This window comes from Apis laboriosa, unplaced genomic scaffold, assembly GCF_014066325.1.
Source record: "Apis laboriosa isolate Shangri-la unplaced genomic scaffold, ASM1406632v1 scaffold39_cov144, whole genome shotgun sequence".
Lineage (NCBI taxonomy): Eukaryota > Metazoa > Arthropoda > Insecta > Hymenoptera > Apidae > Apis > Apis laboriosa.
Window position 1 is genome coordinate 1,419,929 of NW_025223140.1, and position 22,798 is coordinate 1,442,726.

Consider the following 22,798-nt stretch of genomic DNA (forward strand, 5'->3'; position numbering starts at 1 on the left):
TATTTGCTTCAAAATTATTTGTTTCGAAATTTTCAAAAATTTTGAAAAATTCTTCGAAATGAATACAAGAATACCACTTTTATTTAACTAACTTAATTAAAATTTTCAAAAATTTTTAAGAATTCCTCATCGATACGATTGAATTCGAGTAATTAGTAAAAATTTTCCAAAAATTCCTTCGAAAGTACAGAGGAGACTCCACGATATTCTCACCGATTTACCTCGAATTTTCTCGAACTCGAAAATTTTCGAAAACTTTCGAAAACTTCTATTTCAAAATTCTTCGAAACAATTTTTAGATCGATTTATCTCACTCGTTCGAGAGATTAGACACGACTGAGTGCAAAGTGGAATCATCAACGAACGAGAGAATAGGGAACGCGAATCAGCATGGCCCTAACGCGAGAAGAGGAAGAAGAGGGTACAGATGCGACAGAGGAAAAATAAAGATGGAGAGGCTAAGTTTAGAGGATCGTGAGAGAGGACGAAGTGGCGAAGGAGTATGAGACATCGAGAACACAATGCACCTTGCCCTCTCTTCCTCTTGGACGAAGGGGAGGGAGGAGAGGAGAGGCGCAGGAAGAGAGAATGATTTTAGATTCAGTGCCAAAAAAATCGTTGGCCAATCGCGAGGGACGAATTAAGATCGCCATCTCTCGGCCAACTGGGGCCATCGAGGGATTTTAATAGATCCTTTCTCGGGTTCGAAGATCGAGACCGATGATCGTTCATGAGTGTCATCGATAGAGGTGATCTTGGATTGGAGAGAATTTTTGAATTTTATCCAGAGATCGCTGGAAATGTGATTTTTTTAAATTTAAGGAAGTCGAAATCTAGAATGCTTAAAGTAATACGTAAAGAACAAAAATTTTAGAATTTTAATTTCTGGAATTTTTAAAAATTTAGTTATTTTTGATCGCTTGAGTGTCATTGATAATAGTGATCTTGGAGAAAATTTTCGAATTTTATCCAGAGATCGCTGGAAATTGGTGATTTTTTTAAATTTAAAAAAGTCGAAATTTAGAATGTTTGAAATAATACGTGAAAAAAAATTTTAACGAATTTTTAAAAAATTTCTAAAATTTTTCAAAATTTAGTTATTTTTGATCGCTTAAGTGTCATCGATGATGGATTGAGAGTGATTTTTTTAAATTTAAGGAAGTCGAAATCTAGAATGCTTGCAATAATATGTGAAGAAAAATTTTAACGAATTTTTGAAAATTTCTAAAATTTTTTAAAATTCAACGACGGTAGTTATTTTTAAAATATGATTTTTAAATTTAAGAAAGTCGAATCTGGGACCTAGAATGTTTGCAAATAATACATGGAGAAAATTTTAACAAAAATTTTAGAATTTTGATTTCTGGAATTTTTCAAAATTTAGTTATTTTTAAATTTAAGGAAATCTAGATTGCGATATCTCGAATTCTAGAAAATATAGAATATTTATAAAATATGTTAATAAAGAAGTTAATTTTTTTTTATAAAAAAATAAATAAATTTTGATTTCTCAAATTTTATATAAATAACCATAGTTTTTTTTTGGAATGAATTTTATTTTATCTAGAGATGGATCAAAACCTGATTTTTAGATTTAATAGTAGAACTACTAAATCTATAAAATATCTATCAAAATATATATCTGTCAAAAATATTGAAATTGAAATCAACTTCATTTTTCAAGATAATAATTAAATCCTATGTAATAAAATTAAAATTGACTTGAATTTATAACCACATCGATATCAATTTCATTTCCATTTCCAATGCTAAATTAAAATATCAACGTTCTATTATGATCGATGCAATTAAATAAATCGAAATAAAGAATATTGAAGAAAATTTTCTCGTTTCAAAAAACATTGAAATTGTACAAAAAATAGTTACACTTGACGAATATGTAAATTTAATTTTCCCAAAAATTAATCACTTCCTCGTAATTCTTCTAATAACTTATCATCATACGAATGATATATAATTTTAATATACATATATAAATTCTCTAATAAGACAATTCATCAATTGTTTTCAAACAAAACACTAACAGAGAGATTTCATCTGATCAACTTCTCTGACAAACTTCTCTAAAACTGCTTTGACTAATGGCGCTCTCGGTTCTCGAGCAACATAATCATTTATCGTCATTATCTCGTTTATCGTGCCCTTTTACTTCTTTCTTTAATATATCTTTGCAACTTTTATTCCAACTTTCTGAAACACTCGGCAGAAACACTCCTACTTCTTCCTTAATTCTCGTCAACTCATCTTCTCGTTCACTCTCGATCTAAGATCAATTATAGGATAAGATTGGTAGATCAAAAAATATCAAAAATCAACTTTGTTAAAATTTATATAGTCCATCCACATTGTGCCACGATTATTCTTTTTTAAATTTGTTCTTAAAAATTTCGAAGAAATCTTTATAACAAACTCATTCAAATCTTTATCTCGTTGTACACAAAGAAAAATCTATGTAATGAAATTAAAATTGACTTGAATTCATAGCCATATCAATTTCATTTCCATTTCCAATACTAAATTAGAATATCAACGTTCTATTATGATGCAATTAAATAAATCGAAATAAAAAATATAGAAGAAAATTAAAAGAATCAATCAGTAAAAAGAAAAACAATAGAAATAATTCAGAATATTTGCTTCGAGTACAAACGATATAATTCGATATAACTCTAATGTTTTAAAAGAAAATTTTTTGCTCTTTTTTGTTTTATAATCTCTTCTTCTCCAGTTATTGCAATATAATTATAAACATGTTAATCATCATATAAATGCACATATACTTTTAATCACTCAAATACTCGGTATATAAAATTATTTTACTTGCAATACCATTAAAATGATACATTTTTCAAGTTATTAATTAATTAAGTTCGGAATAAAGTAAGATCTTCGATTTCTTATATTTATTTCGATTTTTTTAATTGCATCGATTATAAGAACATTGATATTCTAATTTAGTATTGGACATGAAATTGATATCGATATGGCTATGAATTCAAGTCAATTTTAATTTCATTACATAAAATTTAATTATTGTCTTGAAAAATGAAGTCGATTTCAATTTCAATTATTGACAGATATATATATTTTTATCATTTTACAGATTTAATAATTCTACTATTAAATCTAAAAATCAGGTTTCGATATCTAGAATTGACCTTCGAAAGATGTTTCATTGCGTTAACCTTGCCATTCGAGTTACCAAGGCGCAATATATTTCACGTAGAATATTAATCGCCTTGATACATCACCCGGAACAAATCGAACGAAATTGAGGTTAAATCGTCTAGATTATGCATTACGGGGAAGACACAAAGGCTTCGTCGAAGAAGTTCGCGTCTGTTAAGCATCTGCATCGCCATCCACGTGGAAGTTTCTTGTCGTCCGATCTTGGCACCGATTCGGAACGAGGAACAAATCAACGAGGCTCGAATGTTAATTAAATCGTTGCACATTTAAGCGGCGGATCCACAATGATTTCGAGGTTTTCGAAGGAAATAGCGAAAACACTTCTGCTCGAGCAAACCCTACTTCATGCATCTCTCGCAATTTATGCGACACTTTGGATTGTAGAATCTTCGTCGACATATGTTGGCATGTTGGCATTGAATAAATCAATGGACGTTAGACACGTTAAGCGAATGTAAAATGGCGAAAAGAGAAGTATTATATAATTATATTTAGAAGAGAGAAGTATTATAGTTATATTATATAGTATTATATATATAATATTTTATATATTTTATATATAATAATGTATAGTAATTTATATATTATATATATATAATATATAATATATATTTATATATTATATATATTTATATATAATAATGTATAAAAATTTTGTTATTGTATAGTATATTTTACATATAATTTTAAATTATGATTATATATAAATTATATATTTATCTCTGGAACTGTTGGATAATGAATAATGGAATGGAAAAAGAAAGAAGTTATGTTGTAAGATTATTTTTTTTTAAAAAAAAAACTTTTTGAAAATTTGCGTTAAAATTTTTAGAAGGTAATATGAAATTGATTTTTCAAAGGGGTGAAAGGGTTTTGAAATTTTAATTAACTTTTGTGTCTTTGATTGACACCTTTGTTACTTTTTATTATATTATCAATTATAATAATTTATGTAAAATTATGTATTTGGGACGAAAATTTTCTTTAAAAATTATTCGAAATTTATTAATTCAAATTTCTTCGTCCTAAAATAAAATGAAATAATTTAAGTATCGCGTTATTGGAGACAGTTTCTTTTTGCTAAAAATTATAAAAGGAAAAAATGAACATTTTCGTTACATTATATTATACACATTATTTCGTTTATCCAATGTATTTATATTTTGGAAATTTAAAATTCTTCCTACATAAAATGTGTATATTGGCAATAAAATGTTTGAAATCACAATAATTTTCTAAGTCACAACTATGTATTTGAATATATTTTTAATTTTGTTATTAATTTGAAATTAATATTACAATTACTAATAATAATTTTATTTACTTTAACAGATTTTATACAATAAAAATTATTATAAATTTTTGAATTCTGTAAAATATATGAATAATTCAAACTTTCAATCGACAGTATTATCATTTTTTATAATTTCATTGAATCTTTTATTAATTTTGATTAAAAATTAGCTGTATTATTTATGCGAATAAAATTTATAAAATTTTAATTTGACTTCCTTTCTCAATTCTACGATTCTAGAGAATATTTAAATTATACTAAAATTTTTAAAAAATTAATATTCCATATGATTATAATATTATTCATTTTAATAAATTTTTCACAAAAAAATGTTCCGATCTCACAGAATTTTAATCTTATTCTACAAAATTCTACAAAATAAACGATTCCAAACTTTTTATAAATAATTAACTCGACACAAATATAAGATAAGTTAATTATATATAATTATATATAATTGATTATATATAATCAATAGCAATATCACTCACTATAATAAAATCTACATAAAAAAATTTTTAATTTACAGAATTCTAATTTTTCTTTTAAATTCTACAAAATATCTGTTATACTAAACTTTCTATTTTTATAGTCAATATTACACATTTTAATAAATTTTATACAAAAAAATTTCCTAATCTGAAAGAATTCTAATTCTAAATTCTACAGAATGTTAAATTCTAAATTAATTTTTCTATACTCAATAACAATATTACTCATTTCAATAAATTTTATAAAAAAAAAAATTTCTAAGAAAATTCTAATTTTAAGTTCTACAGAATACCTAAATCAAGATTACTTTTATATCAAATTTTCTGAAAAATTAATAATTATTTGAAAAAATTTTACATAAAAATTGATTTTAAAAAATCCTAATCCTAAATTCTACAGAATTTTATTTTAATAAATTCTATAGAAAAAAATTTTCTAATTTTAAAAAATTCTAATTCTAAATTCTACAGAATACTTAAATTATATCAAATTTTCAAGAATTGAAAGTTGAATGAAATACATAAAAAAAATGAAAGAAATATACATAAAAATTGATTTTAAAAAATTCTAATCCTAAATTCTACAGAATTTTATTTTAATAAATTCTATAGAAAAAAAATTTTCTAATTTTAAAAAATTCTAATTCTAAATTCTATAAAATAAATTATATCAAATCATTCTGAACAATTAATAATTAACAATACCGAAAAAAAACATATACATAAAAATTGATCTGAAAAAATTCTCCTCCTAAATTCTAAAAACGCCTAAATTAAACCAAACTCTCTATTCGATATATAAACATCCGATGAGTCCACTCTATAATCAATTTCGCGGCGATAAAAAAGAAAAATCCAAATCTACCGCGAAATTATTTCCTCGTCAAAAATATCTGTAATCCGACTTGCCTCCCTTAAATTCTACAATTTCTCGGAAATACCTAAGCGATTCCAAACTTCCCAAGGTAATCTACCTGCGCCAGCGAAACTTGCACGTAGCGTAGCCGAGGGGTGGGAACAGTTTCACGGTGACGGTGAAGCGCACCTCACGCTATAAATAAGACTTCGAAACACGTCGACGTAGACTGAATTGGTCGCATACCGGGGTATACGGGGGGGGGGGGGGTGTACGGGAAGGGACCCATGGATCCATCCCCCGCGTTTGTCCACGAGCTGTTGGAGGACATGGTCGCAAATACATCTGTATCGAGACGCGTGTATGACATTATCTGGTCTGGAATTTTCACTTATTGTTGCAACGGGCACATTCAATGTCGCGCGCACAACGTTGTTATCGGTATTCAATTCGCGACGCTCGTCGGATTTGCCATTTAGAAACCTGTGCTTTCCAACTTTGTTTCTCCGATCGATCGACCAATAATCTCTGTCCAATTGTCGTCTAATGAAATTGTTTCGAGATTAGAAGAGATTAAACATCCTGAGGTCGTACAATTGTTTTGAGATGAGATGATTTTAATATCGATTAGGATCAATTTAACCAGATAAACTTATAATATTAAAATTCAATAGATATTAAGGATAAAAGATTATTCTCAATTGGATAGTGAAATTCGAACAGCATCTGTAAAATCGAATTTCGAATAACGATAAATCCTCGCAATATTTATTTTTAAAATATCATTCTATATATATTACAATTATATCCAATTTAATGAGAAAACTTGTTCCATGAATAAACGAACAATCGTTCGGCAGAACATTTTAGCACAATAATTTTCGTCAAATCAATAACCTATTTGTATAATTCTTTAATTAGCAATCTTATCGCATTGCAAATATTGCAAATACATCAAACGATACAACAAATACTTTGTCCCAATTGATATATCTCGATGCTTTTGCACAAGCACTTTTGGATATCGAAGCAATCGTGGACAGAAGTTGACCCGGTGATTCTCAGCGTTGGAAACGCAAATGGCCACTCTAGGCGCGTGTTTATTGCATTTCTAACAATTCTAATTATTCGAGACGAGGTTTGTATCGGTGAATGTATCTCTATTGCCTTTGTTACGTACCTATTTCGCAAATAGTTTACGGCGTAAAGTTGCACCGTTTCGGGACACGAGGACAGGATTCGAATTTTCGTATACGATCTACAAATGGATGTATTAATACGTACTTGATTCTCGAGTTGAGTTGTATATTATCGTATCGCAATCGAGGTTATTTGATACGAAAAAGGAACGAGAGGAATTTTGATAAATTTTGATGGAGGAAATAATTTGATTTACGATATTACTTTTCTATTTTTTAATAGAATTTTTTAATGAATTTTAATTCATAGTTTCAGATACAATGAAATTTTACAATGAATGTGTGTAGATTATATATGGATTTTGTTTTCAAGAAATATTTATATAGAAGAAGATGATTCTAAAAATTGCAGAAATAAGAAATGAAACATGGAATTATTTTTAATAATGAATTAAAAAAAAAAAATATTTTTCAAATATGTATGAAATTTATAAAATATGAATATAAATATAAATATTTATAAAAATATTTCAGTTTTGTAATATAAATATATTTGTAAGTCACAGCACGTAGATAAAATTAATTGCACCTTTTCAGGTGAAATTACACGTCAACCCACAAACTCTTAGAAATTCGTGACAAATTTCTGAAATTTACTTCCTTAAATTCCTCCCCAGGAAGCTCATCGAATCGTTCCACCGCCTTGTCTGAAACGACAAGAAAATCCTCGATGGAAGGAGAGAATTACCAGACGTCAGACGAAGTAAACAGAATGGCTCGTGAGGGTGTTTTTTAAAATGTAATTTCTTTCTGTTACATGCGCATCGCGGGTATAATATTTCTCGTGGGAAACGTCTGATAGAGGATTACAATGCATTTCTTTATTCAAGATATATTCGTGAATCATCATTTTTGACGAAAATTGATATATAAGAATATCGATTGAAGCTTATTTGTACAAATATATCGTATAAAATACAATATTTATTTAAATCACAAATGAAACTTCGATCTTTCATAAAAAAACGCGTGAAGGAAAAAATTTTAAAATTTTTTTCAACAAAAACTCTTGAAAAATAGAGGAAACCGTGCCATTGAAAACACTTTTTGTTTTATTCCGATATCTCAATCGGTTGCCGAGATATAAAGACTATAAAATTTCCATAGCGTTTAAAAACGAATGAATGAACCCGCGATCCAATGACCTACATCTTTTCTTTTCAGGAAATACGTATTCTTCCAGGAATCTCAGTATTACGTTTTCCCAAGAATTGTGTCTGTCGCTTGTCTAGAGTTTGGAGTAGGTCAGCGAGACGAGATGCAAGCGAGAGGTCCGAGTAAGTTGCAAGGAAATAAACGATCGAAAATTACGCTTTCCTTTATACGACGATATCTCGGAAACTGGGAGTCATTTGGGAATAAACGAAAATGCATTTTAAAGAGGAAGGTTTTACGATTCTAATGATCGTTTACTCGTTGATCGGAAGTCACTACTTTCACAGTTATAACGGTTCAAAGTTTTCTTAATTTTAATAGAATTTCTATTAAAATTAATCAATATATCAATTATCAATTTATTTCGATAACTCCGCGAAAAGGTACGAGTGAAAGATCGGAATAAGTGACAGGGAGGAAAACAATTAAAAATTATTTCTTTTTTGCACGATGATATCTTGGGAACTAAAAATCGTATCTAAATAAATGAAAATGTGTTTTAAAGAAGAATATTCTGCGCTTCTAATGATCGTTCATTCATTGATCAAATGTTACTATATTCGAAGTTATAGCGGTTCAAATTTTTTGCTAATTTTAATAGGATTTAAAGTAAACGACTAAAAATTATCTTTCATTTATGTGGCGATATCTCGAGAACCGAAAATTGTAAAGGAGAAGATTTTGGACTTTTAATAATTATTCAGATGTTACTATATTCGAAATTATAGCGATTCAAAATTTTTTCAAGTTTAATCAAGTTTAAGATAAACGATTAAAAATTTTTTTTTAGAAAAATGATGATTTCAGAAACCATAAAAATAAATATTAAGCAAGAAGCAAGCTTCTTCTAATGATCTTTTATCCATTAACAAAAAATTATCTTAAGAGTTTTAACGAATTTAATCGAGTTTTAAGATAAATTATATTATTATAAATATATCTATTTCTGGAAGAATACTATGTACAACGATTCTACTAATGATATAAAAAATCTTTTTATTAAATTAAATCGATTCGAATTTAATTATTTTGATTAATCAACAGGTTTTGTAAATTTTATAATTTTTATATTTATATCATATTTGTAAAACATGTACAATATTAACATGAAATTTAAACTTATATTAGATAAAATAAAAGATCTTTATCTCCACTATTCTATTTCATTTCGTCTAAATTAAATTATTTATAATTGAATAAATAAACGTGAACCAACATTTTTGTGTATCAACTTTTGTTTTTAATCTTTAGAATCTATCCTTCAATGATATCACACGTATATATATTAACATCCTGTACATCCTCTAGTCGCCTATAACTCTTCATTATCACTATATCACTTGGGATCCATTCGTGTTTATTAAGACCCTCAACCTATTATCTGACGCTCGATCAGAATGTCCCGATTACGAAATCATCACCATATTGCAATACAAACCTTCGACCAGAGATTTTAAACGATCTTGTAGTTAAGCGGAAGAGAAAAAATATTTTCGATCGTGAAGTTTAAATGAAGATTGAGTTTCAAACTATTGGATTTTATAACTTAGTAACTTATTGGTTTTCTATTTGTAATTCCATTTATTCTTGGTTATTTTGTAAACTAATTCTGATGAAATCTTGAGATATTGTAATATTATACGTTATCAAATCATCCCTTCAAGATTATTAAATAATAAATAGAATTATTTTTCAACAAAATTAAATTTGAATTTCTTTGATTTTTTTATTTTATTTTTTTTGGAAAATTTCATCGAAAGGATTTTCAACTTATTTTTATCCAAATATAAGACGATTGTTTGTAATATTAACATTTAATTATTACAGTTACTTTTAATGAATTCGAATAAAATATAAAATATTGAAAATTTTTGTATGAAATTTTTATAGTCTTTGAATTTTTCATTTATTCTTAATTTCAGCAACAGTGTTTAGAACAGAACAAACTTGCAAAAATTTGCACAAATACATATGAAATCAATCTTTATAATTTTTATATTCCTTTCAATATATGTAATTTTCTAATGAAAATACGAAAATTATTTTAAAATATCTTAGCATTTCGTAAAATGATAATGAAATTGAAATTTTCACACTTACTATCGCCTGCTGAAAGAAATTTTCAAAAAAAAAAAAAGAAAGAATTGCTTCATTTTTCTCTACAACTTCCACTAAAATTACAATTCTAAATTTCCCTCCTTAGAGATAGAGTCCCATGACATTCTGAAACGATCAACGTAATCAACTTTGCATCTAACATGGACATCTCTCTCTCTCTCTCTCTCTCTCTCTCTCTCTCTCTCTCTCTCATCGCCACTCGCCAAGAAGTCGACCGTCGAAATCTTGCACGACGGGGGAAAATTCCCGGAAAATTCCACACTCCCTCTCGATAACTCACGAAATCTTAAATTAATTCTGTAGGCGGCGCACGGCCCGCTCTAATGAGCGCAGACGCCTTCACGAGGTTTGTTTCCCTTGACTAGATAGCTGGGGCAGGCGGAATAACCGAAAATCGAGCAAAAGGGGAAATGACAAGAACGAGGAGCAAAGTGGTGTGAAAATAAACTCGGCCCGGCCTCGATATCCGCTAAAGTTTATTGCACAGGTTGGACAGGAGAGGGGGGGGGGGGGAGGTTGCGACTTTGAAATATTGATTCTTCCAAAAAGTTGTTATTACCATTAAATAAGAATAATTCTTTTTTGTACGAAAATAGTACTTGAAATTATTAATATGAAAAATGGTGTCTCGACTTGGATAGGAATCATTATGTTGATATATAAAAAGAAAAAAAGGAAAAATATTCTCGTGACGAATATACTGTTATAGAATTTAAAATTCAGTGAAATTTTATTTGTGCTTTTATCATTATTGAATGTTACATATTTCAAATGTAACAGATAGCGCAATGTAATTAAATATATTCATTCAATTAAATCCGTATATTTTATTTATTGTTTTCACTGTCCATATGTACGTTGTTAATTTGCGATGATTATTGAGCGGGAAGGAAATGGAGGAGGAAATGAAAGGAACGAAGCAATTTATCCGCCAATTTATTTACACAGGATAGATTGGGGGTGATGATGATATTTTAGAATATGATTATGCTGAGATATTTTAATTAATTAAGAAAAATTAAGAAAAATTTTTATATAAAAATATTATTTATTTATTAGATTTAATGAGTCATGATTAATTAACCATATGTCGAGTAATATTCAGATTGTTAATGAAAAATGTAACAAGTATCCTTGACTTTAGATTGTAACACAACTTGATGTTGAAAGATTGAAGTGTTTATCTTGTTTATATGGAAAGTTAAAATTAAGTTGAAGATATTGAATTTAAGAATTATCTGATTAGGATTCAAAAGACCTGATATTGGACTGACTATCTCTATTTTTTCATCATTTATTCCAAATTTAGATTAATATGTAATATATTTACTAATATGTATTATATTTGTATTACATTACATTCTCTGGTGTACTATATATTTTCTGGTGAAATGGCATCAGAGGTGCAATCCACAATTAAATAGATATATTTACAGCAATTGGAACGTTAACTATAACAATAACAATAATAATAACAATAATAATGAGTGTATAATGTAATGCTAAAGATTGTAATCTATGTTTACTATTTTTAAAAATGTAAAATCTATTCTTCAAAAAAACGAGGATAACAAATTATCTGAATTTGATTAGCAACTGACTGGATCAACGAAATTTTACAGAAAAAATGAAGAAGAAGCTAGAAAAGGAAAAGAGAACAAGAGATAAAAATTATAAGAGCAAAGAAATATAAATAGAAATAGAATCCAAATTATAAAAACTCTTAAGGATATGATTCTATAATTGAGTCAGTTCAGATGAAGAAAAGAGACGAGTATGTGCTCGAAATGATAAATTGGAAATATCGATATATATACTGAAATCATTTTAAAAATAATAAATATTGTTTAAGGTGGCCCATTTTATAATATTGGAATATTTCGTTTGTTTTTGATAATATTAATAAATGTTTCAGATAAGAGTCTGAATAGTCTCGAATGGCGCATATTCTGCTATAATTAGCTTTTTCGTAGGTAAATGGGCAGAGATTGTATCGTTCCCTTTACGCCAGAGGCACGAGTGCGCAATTCGATAACTTGTGGAAATTTATACTTTAAATATGGAAGACAATTATCGGGATCAACATTTTTGAAAAGTTCGAAATTCAATTTGAAATGTTGTTTTATCGTTTTTTATCTTCGATTTTTAAATAGAAAATAAATCGTATAATTTCGATTTGATTGTGAATGATTGTTTTATCATTGCGATTTTAAAAATTTTGGAATTTTTTTAACACGTATTTTAATACTATAATAATATATTATCTAATTAGAATAAATGTTAGAATGAAAAATTTTATATGTAAGCAAAAATTTGTGAAAAGAAATATTGAATTAATTAATCTTTATATATATTTATTAATTTATTTAATTAGTCATTATAAACAACTAAATAATTTCTAATAACCAAAAATAACCAACAATAAACAATTAATAAAAAGTTAAAGATAAAACTAGAACTAGTACTAGAAATGATAAATTCAAAATAAAGTGAAAAAATAAATAAAATCAGTTCAGTTATGATATTTCGATTACTTTTTAATGTTTCGAACATTGAATAAGCAATTATAGTAGAAATGATTTTTCTACAAATGATAAATGGTTTATTTAATAGCGCCGATTGAAATGAAAAATACATGAGTGGAATACGATTAAAAACAATATTTTTAAAAATGTAATTAAAATTCTTCGTTTAAAACATTTTCCTCGAAAATGAAAACAATTAATCTGAATGTATTAAATACACGAAATCTGGAAATTTATATCTCTCGTTATTTCGTTTTCATTAAAAATTTTAATAACAAGCTTGATAATCTCTACACCTATACTTTATGTAATCTTAAAATTTTCAACAAATAATAATTCTTATTCCATTAAATAATAAATTGTAATAAAACAACAAATTATCATAAACTTTTTGCGTTACAAAGGAATAAGGGCAGAAATAAGATTTAAAAATGATATGACGCCACTATGAATGGCGTTATAAAATGTTAAAGCCACTAAAACTTTGAAAATTCTTTTCCAATTCGATAACATGTTTTTTATATTAAAAATAATGAATACAATTCGATTCAATCGTTAAAAATAAAATCTGCTTTTTATTCTCGTTACTTATCGACTCACAAAAAATTATTTCTTATCACTGCAGATCCACAATTCCACAAAAAATAAATCATTGGGGAACGAATGATCGATAACTTAGGGAATTACGAACCGGAAAAGAAAGTTAATTAAACTGATTCGCCAATCCCAAGTTTTAATCCCTCCATAATCCGAAATCCCAATTAATACGAAAACTAGTTACAGGACTCCTTAAACCCAATTACTCCGAACACCTTGATCCTCCAATTAAAAATATCTTTAACAACCATGCTATGCCACCAATTACGATATCTTTAATAATTGCTGCAGTATCGATTAAGAAAACGATGGAAGAATTTCTTATGAGAATTATTTTTCTTACGATTCTTGACGGATAATATTTCGTGTTTGATGATTGTTCATAATGAAAAATTGAAATTTGAATGAATTAATGATAATATACTTAAACTCGAAGAAAAATATATATATCGATTAACTCTATAAATAATTCTGAAAATATTATTACAATCGTTTATTCTCATTCATTCTTTTATTAATTTTATTAATCTTGTAATTAAAAGCTTGAATATTAATTCGATATAAAATCATATCAAGTAAATACGTCATTATAAATTATTTTAATCAACATTCTTTTAAATATCTTTTTAAGAAACTTTCAAATGATAGGAAATTTGATGATTAAATTTTTTTAACGATAGGGAAACTATGAGAAGAATATGTGATAGTATATTACAAAACTTATACAATATTATTTTATGGATTGCAAAAAATTTTCAAATATTTTGTATAACTATATGTATTTATACGAGTTCATGGAACATTTTTAAAAAATCATCACAAGATTTCTGTTTAACAATTTTCTCTACCTTATCAATCTGTCTCTTTTATTCGCTCAAATTTCTTTTAAAACCTGTACGATCATGATAAGGACCAGAGAGCATATAGAAAAGAAGCATAAAAAAAGATTTAATAATAATTTATTTTAATAATAATTTTCATTATCAATGAAAAAAAAATCACCATTACATTGTAAATAGCATGCATAATTTCTCAGAAAATTGTATCATAACAGGATTAAAATGAAGGCAGAAGCTCAACACAAAAGAAACATTGTCTCCCCATAACAGTCTCAAGGCACATGGCGCGCAAGCGACGTTGAAATATTGCGTCCCGTATGCAAACGGCGTAATTTCGTTAATGGGCGTTACCTAAAACGCAGGTGAAAGCCTGTTATAGTAATCGCGGGAAATACGTTTGTCGCACAACAGTGCGGATAATCGATTAAGCCGAAGGATTCACTTACTCGCTCGTTTCCACGCCACGTGGAGCGCGAATTTCGGAATTTCAATTTCAAAGAGAAGAGAGACACACGAGTCACTCCTAAGAAACTGTGTACTTTATACGAATTCGAGACCTAAGTTTCCACATTTCGAATTTTTTGGGAAAAATTTTTAAGATTTTTTAAGATATATATATATATATATATAGACTTTTTGAAAAAATGACGGAATAGTTTTTTGAAAAAAATCGAATCGAATGAGAGAATAGAAGATTCATTTCATAATTTTTTGGAAAAATTAGGAAATCCATCCATCGAATGAGTTAATAAAAATCTGTCTTACAATGTATATCTCCTATTTTCGAATCGTTTGATTTTTAAATTTCAGAAGAAAATAATTTCAAACGAAGTAAACTGTGATTAAAATTATCTAGTAGATTGAATTATTCGCAAAGACAAAGTATTTAAGAGTATATAAAGTAAAAAGAGATCAGTCGCGTGCTTGCTGTGGGCATTTGCCGATAGATGGAAATACTGTACAAAAATCTCTAGAATATTCTAGGCGGGAAATTCGAATTACTAAAATATTTTCATGCAAGCGATACATGAAAATATTATGAACATACTTGAATCTAATATCATTTGAAAATATCATTTGCTGAATTAAAATTATGTTTTAAAAGTAAATAATATTTTAATTAACTTATTATCGAAAATAGAAGATAGAAAAATAAAATTAAAATCTTACGTTTAAATTGATCGTTTCTATACATATTATTGTATGAAAAGAGTTGTGTCTCCTATATTTTTAATTGTTATTGTTTTTAATTTAAGATAGGTATCTTGCGATTTGGTGCTGCCCTTAGGCGTTCACTATTGTTCAGTTTCTCCTTCCTGCCTTTTCTTTTGTTTTATTCTCTTTTGTTTTAGAACAACCGATAGAGCTCTCGACATGTTCTCTTGCGTATATATTCTAGTATAGTTCTTGATTAATTATAAGTTAATATAACATGAATACAATTGATTAAATAAACTTAATCAATAATACAGTAATTTTAAAATTATATTAATTGTAATATAGAATATTAAAATCGAAAACTGCTTATTCGAAATAGTTTCTTATAAAATATTTTATAATTAAAAAAAAAAAAGTATTATTTGTACAAATTGGTGTTAAAGGATATATTTAAAATTTTATTTTTCTATCTCAATACTAATATTATTTCAAAGAAAAATCTACTTTTTCAATATTCATCTTCTTGAAAAATTTTCAAAAACTCGATTTACTTTGAAACATCGAATGAAAAAAAGAATTCCATACTTTGAATTTATTTTTTTAATATAATCTTGATAATATTTTTCTACAATTGTTTATCATATTTTATATCATTATCACAGATATAAAACACAATACTATTTAACGTAAACTGATAAGATATACTTTTTATTTTCGAGAACAGAGACATATGTGTTACATTATTGTCGTAGAAAATAAAACGCAATGATATTTTTCCTGTTTATAGATTTATACTGTTAAAAATAATCGAGAAACAGGGATGAAAAATTTCGAATTCTTTTTTATACCTTCATATATTTACTTTCAAAATTATATATATTTTTCTAAAAAATATTTCAATTACTTTGTCGAAAAATAAAACACAATAGAACCACGAATAATTCTGCATTATTTAATTTCAACGTTTCATCAAATATTAAAAACAAAAAGAAAATAAAAATAATAAATCAACTATCCATTTAAAGATTATATATATTTCGAAAATTTTAATTCTAGAAAAATTCGATCGTCGATCAAAAGCGTATCGATTTCGCGTAATTGATTCCTTGAAATACCTATACCAAAGTGTCGAAGGTATTTTTTAATTAAAGAACCGTTTGATAATGGTATTTCGCTCGATACTTTTAAACACATTGGCTGCGTTACATTTTTAATTAATTCGTCGTACAACACGCAAGCGCCCTCTATGGGGGGAGGAGAAAAATTGCAATATCGGGTATAGATCGCGGCCAACGTTGTTGACGCGAGTATTTTTCGATATTTCATCGTGCGACGACATTTTCAGAAAACATTGGATGGAAAGGAATATTAAAAGGGTGGCTCTTAATAACAAAGGCGTTGATACACGTCGATCTGTGACCCATATTCGTAAATAAAAATTAATGGAAAATGATCTTGCGTATATCGAGTAAATTGTTTAACGTAGTAGATTCTTTATTCAGAGATTGTAGATTCTGAAAAAAGAATATGCAAAAAAAAAAAAAAGTAACATCGTTGCTTAGATAGAAATTTGAGAAAATATATATTTTATATTATTGTAATGCAGATTCAAAAATGTAATGTTTTTAAATAAAAAAATTAAAAGTTAAAAAAGAAATATTATTTGTTGTTGAAGATAATAATACATATTGTATATTTTATATTAATTTTAACCTTGCAATAAGCAATAGTTTTTTCAAGATTTTTAAAATGGATACTTTAATAAAAATTCATTTGCAAGCTATATATAATATATATAAAAATAATGATCACAAAATGTAATAGAATACATACAAATGTTATTACAATTTAAACGGATGAAACAAATATTAAAAAATTATTAAAAATTATTTAAAAAAAGAAGTTATAGCTATTTGCTATGAAATGTTCTCGAGAAATCTATTATATAAATTATTCGATAGACCATAGATGGGCCAGATATGAATCTAAACAATGATAATTTAACAAAATAAAAACGATAAAACTGAAAATTATAAAATGGAAAAAGTACTGTAAAAAGACATACTGCATGTCGACCACTCAAAGATTGAAAGAAATAAAAAAAAATTGCCAATTAAAGTTAGGAATATTATTATTATTTATTTCTCCAAAATATAATAAATAAACAATGATAGAAATCCATATATTATAACATAACGTAGCTTAAAATTGATCTATAAATATTAATAACTAGATCAAAGAATCTGCTAAATTATGCCTGTATATATCATGGCCGATTGTATATTAAAATTAATTTTAATTTAGTTTTGCAAAGTTTTGCAAATCAAAAATCAATGAAAAAGAGTTTCTACTTTTCATACATTCAATTGTTATTGCGTGGAACGACATGGAACATATAAAAAATCATTAACAAAATATTACACATTGTGTGAAATTCTAATATGAAAAAAAAAATAAAAAATTTATTGATAATTTATAACTATTTTAATTTAAATTAAAATAGATGTTTTGAGATGTTATATCCGTTATAAAATTGAAATTTAAATGTTTCTTAAAAAATTTATAGAATATTTGTCAACTATCAAAATATCGATCAGTTATCAATTCTCTGCCTATATTTTGTTTAATTTGTAAATATTTAAAAAAACGATTTAAAATTTTAATACATTTAAAAGAGTTTTAATGTTATAATTTTAATTTTAAAATTAAAAAATTAAAAATAAATTTAATGTTATAAGTTTTAATTTTAATAGTTATATATATATTAATTGAAACAATTATTTTTTTATACATTTGAAAATAAATTTTGTCCAGTTAGTATACATTATCGAACTACAATAGAGGCATTTCGAAAGAAAATGAAAGAAACTCTTTGTGTATGCAATTCTTTACAATTTAAAGATTCAAATCACAAATATTTGTATATTTATATATTTTTTATATATCGATTACTATGTACTTTCTTCTTTATTTTATTTTTATATATTTAATCATATTTTTACATCATATACATTTTCAGCGAAATAATAAATTATAATAGAAAGCAGTATTATTTCTAAAAATTAAATCTCTATATGTAGCTCATGCTCAAAAAATAAAAAATAATTTTGTCCAGTTATTTTCTATTATTCTATTATTCTGTGTTAACTCACTGTGCCACCACACTCGTGTCCTTTAAACCCTCTCTATGCTCATCTCGAAAGGTCATGGATTACACGAGCAGCCAATGACATCTGATCCAACAACAATTCAAGGAAAATTCTTAAAATTAGACTGACAAGTATCCATAAAATCCATTATTCTGAAAAAACTGATCCACGAATGTTCGTAATAATATTTGTCGAGTAGAATAATTCTGATTATCATTGAAATTGATATAATTGTCTCAAGATCATGTTTCAAGATGAAATTCTCTGAATTTAAAATTTTTAAAAATGGCACTACTATTCTCGCGCAACATCACTCCATGTACCGTCTTAAAAAAATTACACTTTGAAAAAAATGATTGATATTTGAAACAATATTTTGGAAAATATGTTTGCAAACGGGGCGGTAATAAACTTAAAACTGGCGAAAAGTGGGTTGGAAGGGAAATCTGGGACGCAAGTGGACGCAAAATAAATAAACAGTAATAACATTGCATTATATAAACAGCGCACGATTGCACGATGTATGCAATTTCGTTCCGTTGTTGTTGTGATATTAGATTAGAAAGATGTTTAATTTTCTCTATATCCGGTGGTAAACAAGATCAATGCTAGTTACTTTAGTTTATGATAGTGGACCTCGTAATTAATTTTGAATTTCTGTGAACTTTTGGAAAACGCGTATATAATTATTGGAAATTGATGGAAAATGTGGGATAATAATCGTTGCAAATTAAATTTTCGACAATTTTTGAAATTGAAATATTTTTTTTTCAAGTTTGTTAAACGACATTTTTAGAAAGAGAAAATGAAAAATATTTTTTCTTCATTTTTCATATTTCAATAACAATGTCAAATATTGTTTGAAAATAATTCTTTTTTGCTAAAAGAACTGGCAAAAATAGTGAATTTTTGAATAGAATGTATATTATCTTGAAAATTCTTCGAAGTCTATTGTATCAATTTTGACGAAAAAGGTATAAACAATAAAAAAACAATCGAGATGATCATGATCATGATTATAATCCATTTTCTATTTTAATATACGTTTAGTAATTTTATCATAGTATTAATAGTAAATGGTAAAAATATCCAGAATAAAAATAATAAAATAATAATAAGATAGAATCAAAATTTTTCTTAACATTTAAAACATCCTGCCATAATTGGAGACTTTGCAACAATAAAAAGATTTATTTTTAATAATTTTTTTAATTCTTATGTGTAACATACCTAAAAATTTTGAGCTATTGCATATAATAAAGATGTTTTTTTCTTAAATTTAATAAATAAAATAAAACATTTTTGATTAATTAATTTAATATAACAATAAATTATGTTTTATTAACAAATATTAACTATTCTTTCGATACCTTTCATCTAAAATAGAAAAATTTGAAGAGAATAATTGTAACAATTATCATGTGAAAAAAATTTATATTCTTTCAATTAATATTTTGTTCTACTTCCTTCCTTTAAAATGGTTTCTTGCTGCAAAAAAAAAACTCATCAATTCTTCAAACACGATCGAAACAAACGTTTCTAAAATTCCTCTTCGCAACACAATTTCCTGAAAAATCACGGAAACTAGACATAAATAGAGAACAGCTGACCGTATACATTCGAAGGAACGCGAGGGGCAAACGGGCGAAATCTTTCATGAAGGGTGTGATAAGTCGAGGATGGTGGTGGATAAAAGTGGTTGAAAATTCAAGAGGTCGTCGGTCTCGCTTGAAAGACGTTGACGTTGAAATTTCGCGATTGTAAAAAAAAAAAAAAAAAAAAAAAAAAGAAAAAAAAAAGAAAGAAAAAGAAGGAAAAAAAGAAGGAGAAAAAGAAAAAGGAAAGCCAGTTTATGCGGCTAAAAGCCGGAAACTTCTACGAAACACGGTTCGAGGCGGAACAAGTAGACATAAAACAACGAAAGAATATTGCAACGAGGAAGACGCGACGCCATTGTGCCGCGAGATTGAATTTCAATCTCTATTCTGCCGCGATACTTCGTTAACGATACTTGTCCTGATGTCTCGTGGCATGAAAGAATGAGTGGATGGAAGAAATTTAGTCGAATCTTGTGAATGGTAAGATTTTTATTAAAGATTTTCTTCTAAAGATTTATGTAATGTTAATATAATAAAGGAAGCAGAGATTAGATGAGGTTTTAATTAGAGAACTAATTATTGTATTTTTTTTGTCTTAGAGTATTTAATAATAATTTCTATTAATTGATTAGGCTCTATTAATTATTATAGTATACATATATTCTGTCATTTTGATTTGTCGTATTTTTGGATAATTTTTATCAAATATTCAAAATTTTTTACTTTAAATTATAAACGTGACAAATAATGATTTGTATGTGATTGTTTTTAAGTAAACTTCAAATATTCCCAATTGAATTCATATTGGAAATAAAAAATAATAATATTATATTATATATATAAAATATATTAACAATTAAATTTTATTTGAATCTTTAAATTTTATTAAAAATAGAAAAATATTGTGACTTAATTCTTACATTGATGTCCTTAATTTTTAAATTATTATTTGGAACAAAATTGATAACAATCATAAATAACATTTTCCAATATTTTCAAAATACATCAACTATCAAAACTATCAAAACTGAAGGAACTTATCATTCACCATTAAAATCATCAAAAGAATTCATTATTTAAGCTAATAAATTTCATCAAATATATCATCTCTTTTTCTTAATGGTTTAGTTTTCCATTCTCTCTGTGTTTTTACAATTAAGTAAATTAAACACTTCTAAATAATTAATATTTAAATGTAAACAATATTCATCTATGTTTCTATATATAGAAATATCCAATTTTATTAAAAAAAAAATAATATCTCTATTGAAACTTTTTTCTCTTCTTCATTAATGACTATAAGTAATATCTTTCCAATATTTAAAGAAACTTATAATTCAAACTAATAAGTTTCTTCTATCAACTACATATCATTATCTTTTCTTCTTCAACATTCAAATATAGACAATACTCTACACTATTTGTTTAATAGAAATATATATTTTCAATTTTATTCAAAGAATAAAATGATAATAATATGATTATTTGAAAATCTATCTCTTTTTTATATAATAACCATAAGTAATACTATTCCAAAGTTTCCAAAATACATTAAAAGCAATTCATCATTTAAATCATCATCAATAAATTTTTTCCATCAATTATACCATCTCTTCTTCCTAATACAGTTCAGCTTTCCATTCTCTATGTGTTTATATTTCAACATTCAAATATATACAATATTCATTCACTTGCTTAACAGAATTATACATTTCACAATTTTCACTATTGAAACCTCTATTCCTCTCTTCATTCACCATTAAATAACATCTTCCACATGGTCATCAACATTTCCAAAATAAAACTCAACAAAAACTCATTTAGCATAATAATAAATTTTCCATCCCATCGACCACACATCTACATCATATCTCCTCTTCTTCATGCGGTTTCAATTCAATTTCAGAGAGAACTTGGACCGCGCATGTCGTGCCTTGAATTCCTCCGCCAAAGTTTCACTCCTACCCCTCTCTCTCTCTCTCTCTCTCTCTCTCTCTCTCTTTCCCCGTGCAAAACAGAGAGACACCGGTCCGGACGAAACTTCGCGGGTAACGCGATTTTCAGGTAAATTTCACTCGTCAACATTGCCATTAGGGCTACACGCCATGGCTCTTAGCTGGAGTAGTGCGGATTTAGTCCAAACACGCCGGCTCTGGTACACGGCCACACTATAAGCCACTTCTCACCCACTAACCGGTCCGTGTACGATCGCAAAAAGCCGTTCGAATGGTTTACCAGGCGTCGTTTATTCCGTCCACGGAAATTCGCGGTACGTGCGACACTCTGCCAAAGAATCGGTTGACGTGGTTTTTGTGGATGGGTCTCGTTATAAGTTTCTATCGGTCGCTTAAGGGCAAGAATTAAGTTTGTTCATTTGGATTTGGTTTTTTTTCAAATGATCGTTAATTTTGAATTTTTTTTTTTAACTTTTTTTTAACTCTGAAGCAGCAATTGGATTTTTCTTGGAATTTTAAAAATTGGAATTTTGGATTTTTTTTTTTTTTGGAAAATTTTAAGGATTTTTAATTTTGGATTTTAGATACTTTATTTTGTATACTAATGAAAAATCGACTTAATTTTTCTGGAAATTTCGGTGATTTTTAATTTTA

The 22,798-nt window shown here is 26.8% G+C and overlaps 1 long non-coding RNA gene across 1 annotated transcript in view; it reads right to left on the reverse strand.

Moving 5' to 3' along the window:
- LOC122715603 overlaps positions 1 to 279 on the reverse strand; it is a 62,115-nt gene extending 61,836 nt beyond the window's left edge. The window contains exon 1 of the long non-coding RNA XR_006346869.1: positions 222 to 279. This is a non-coding gene — a long non-coding RNA (uncharacterized LOC122715603). The remainder of the gene's footprint in view (positions 1 to 221) is intronic.
- Positions 280 to 22,798: the final 22,519 nt, after the last annotated feature.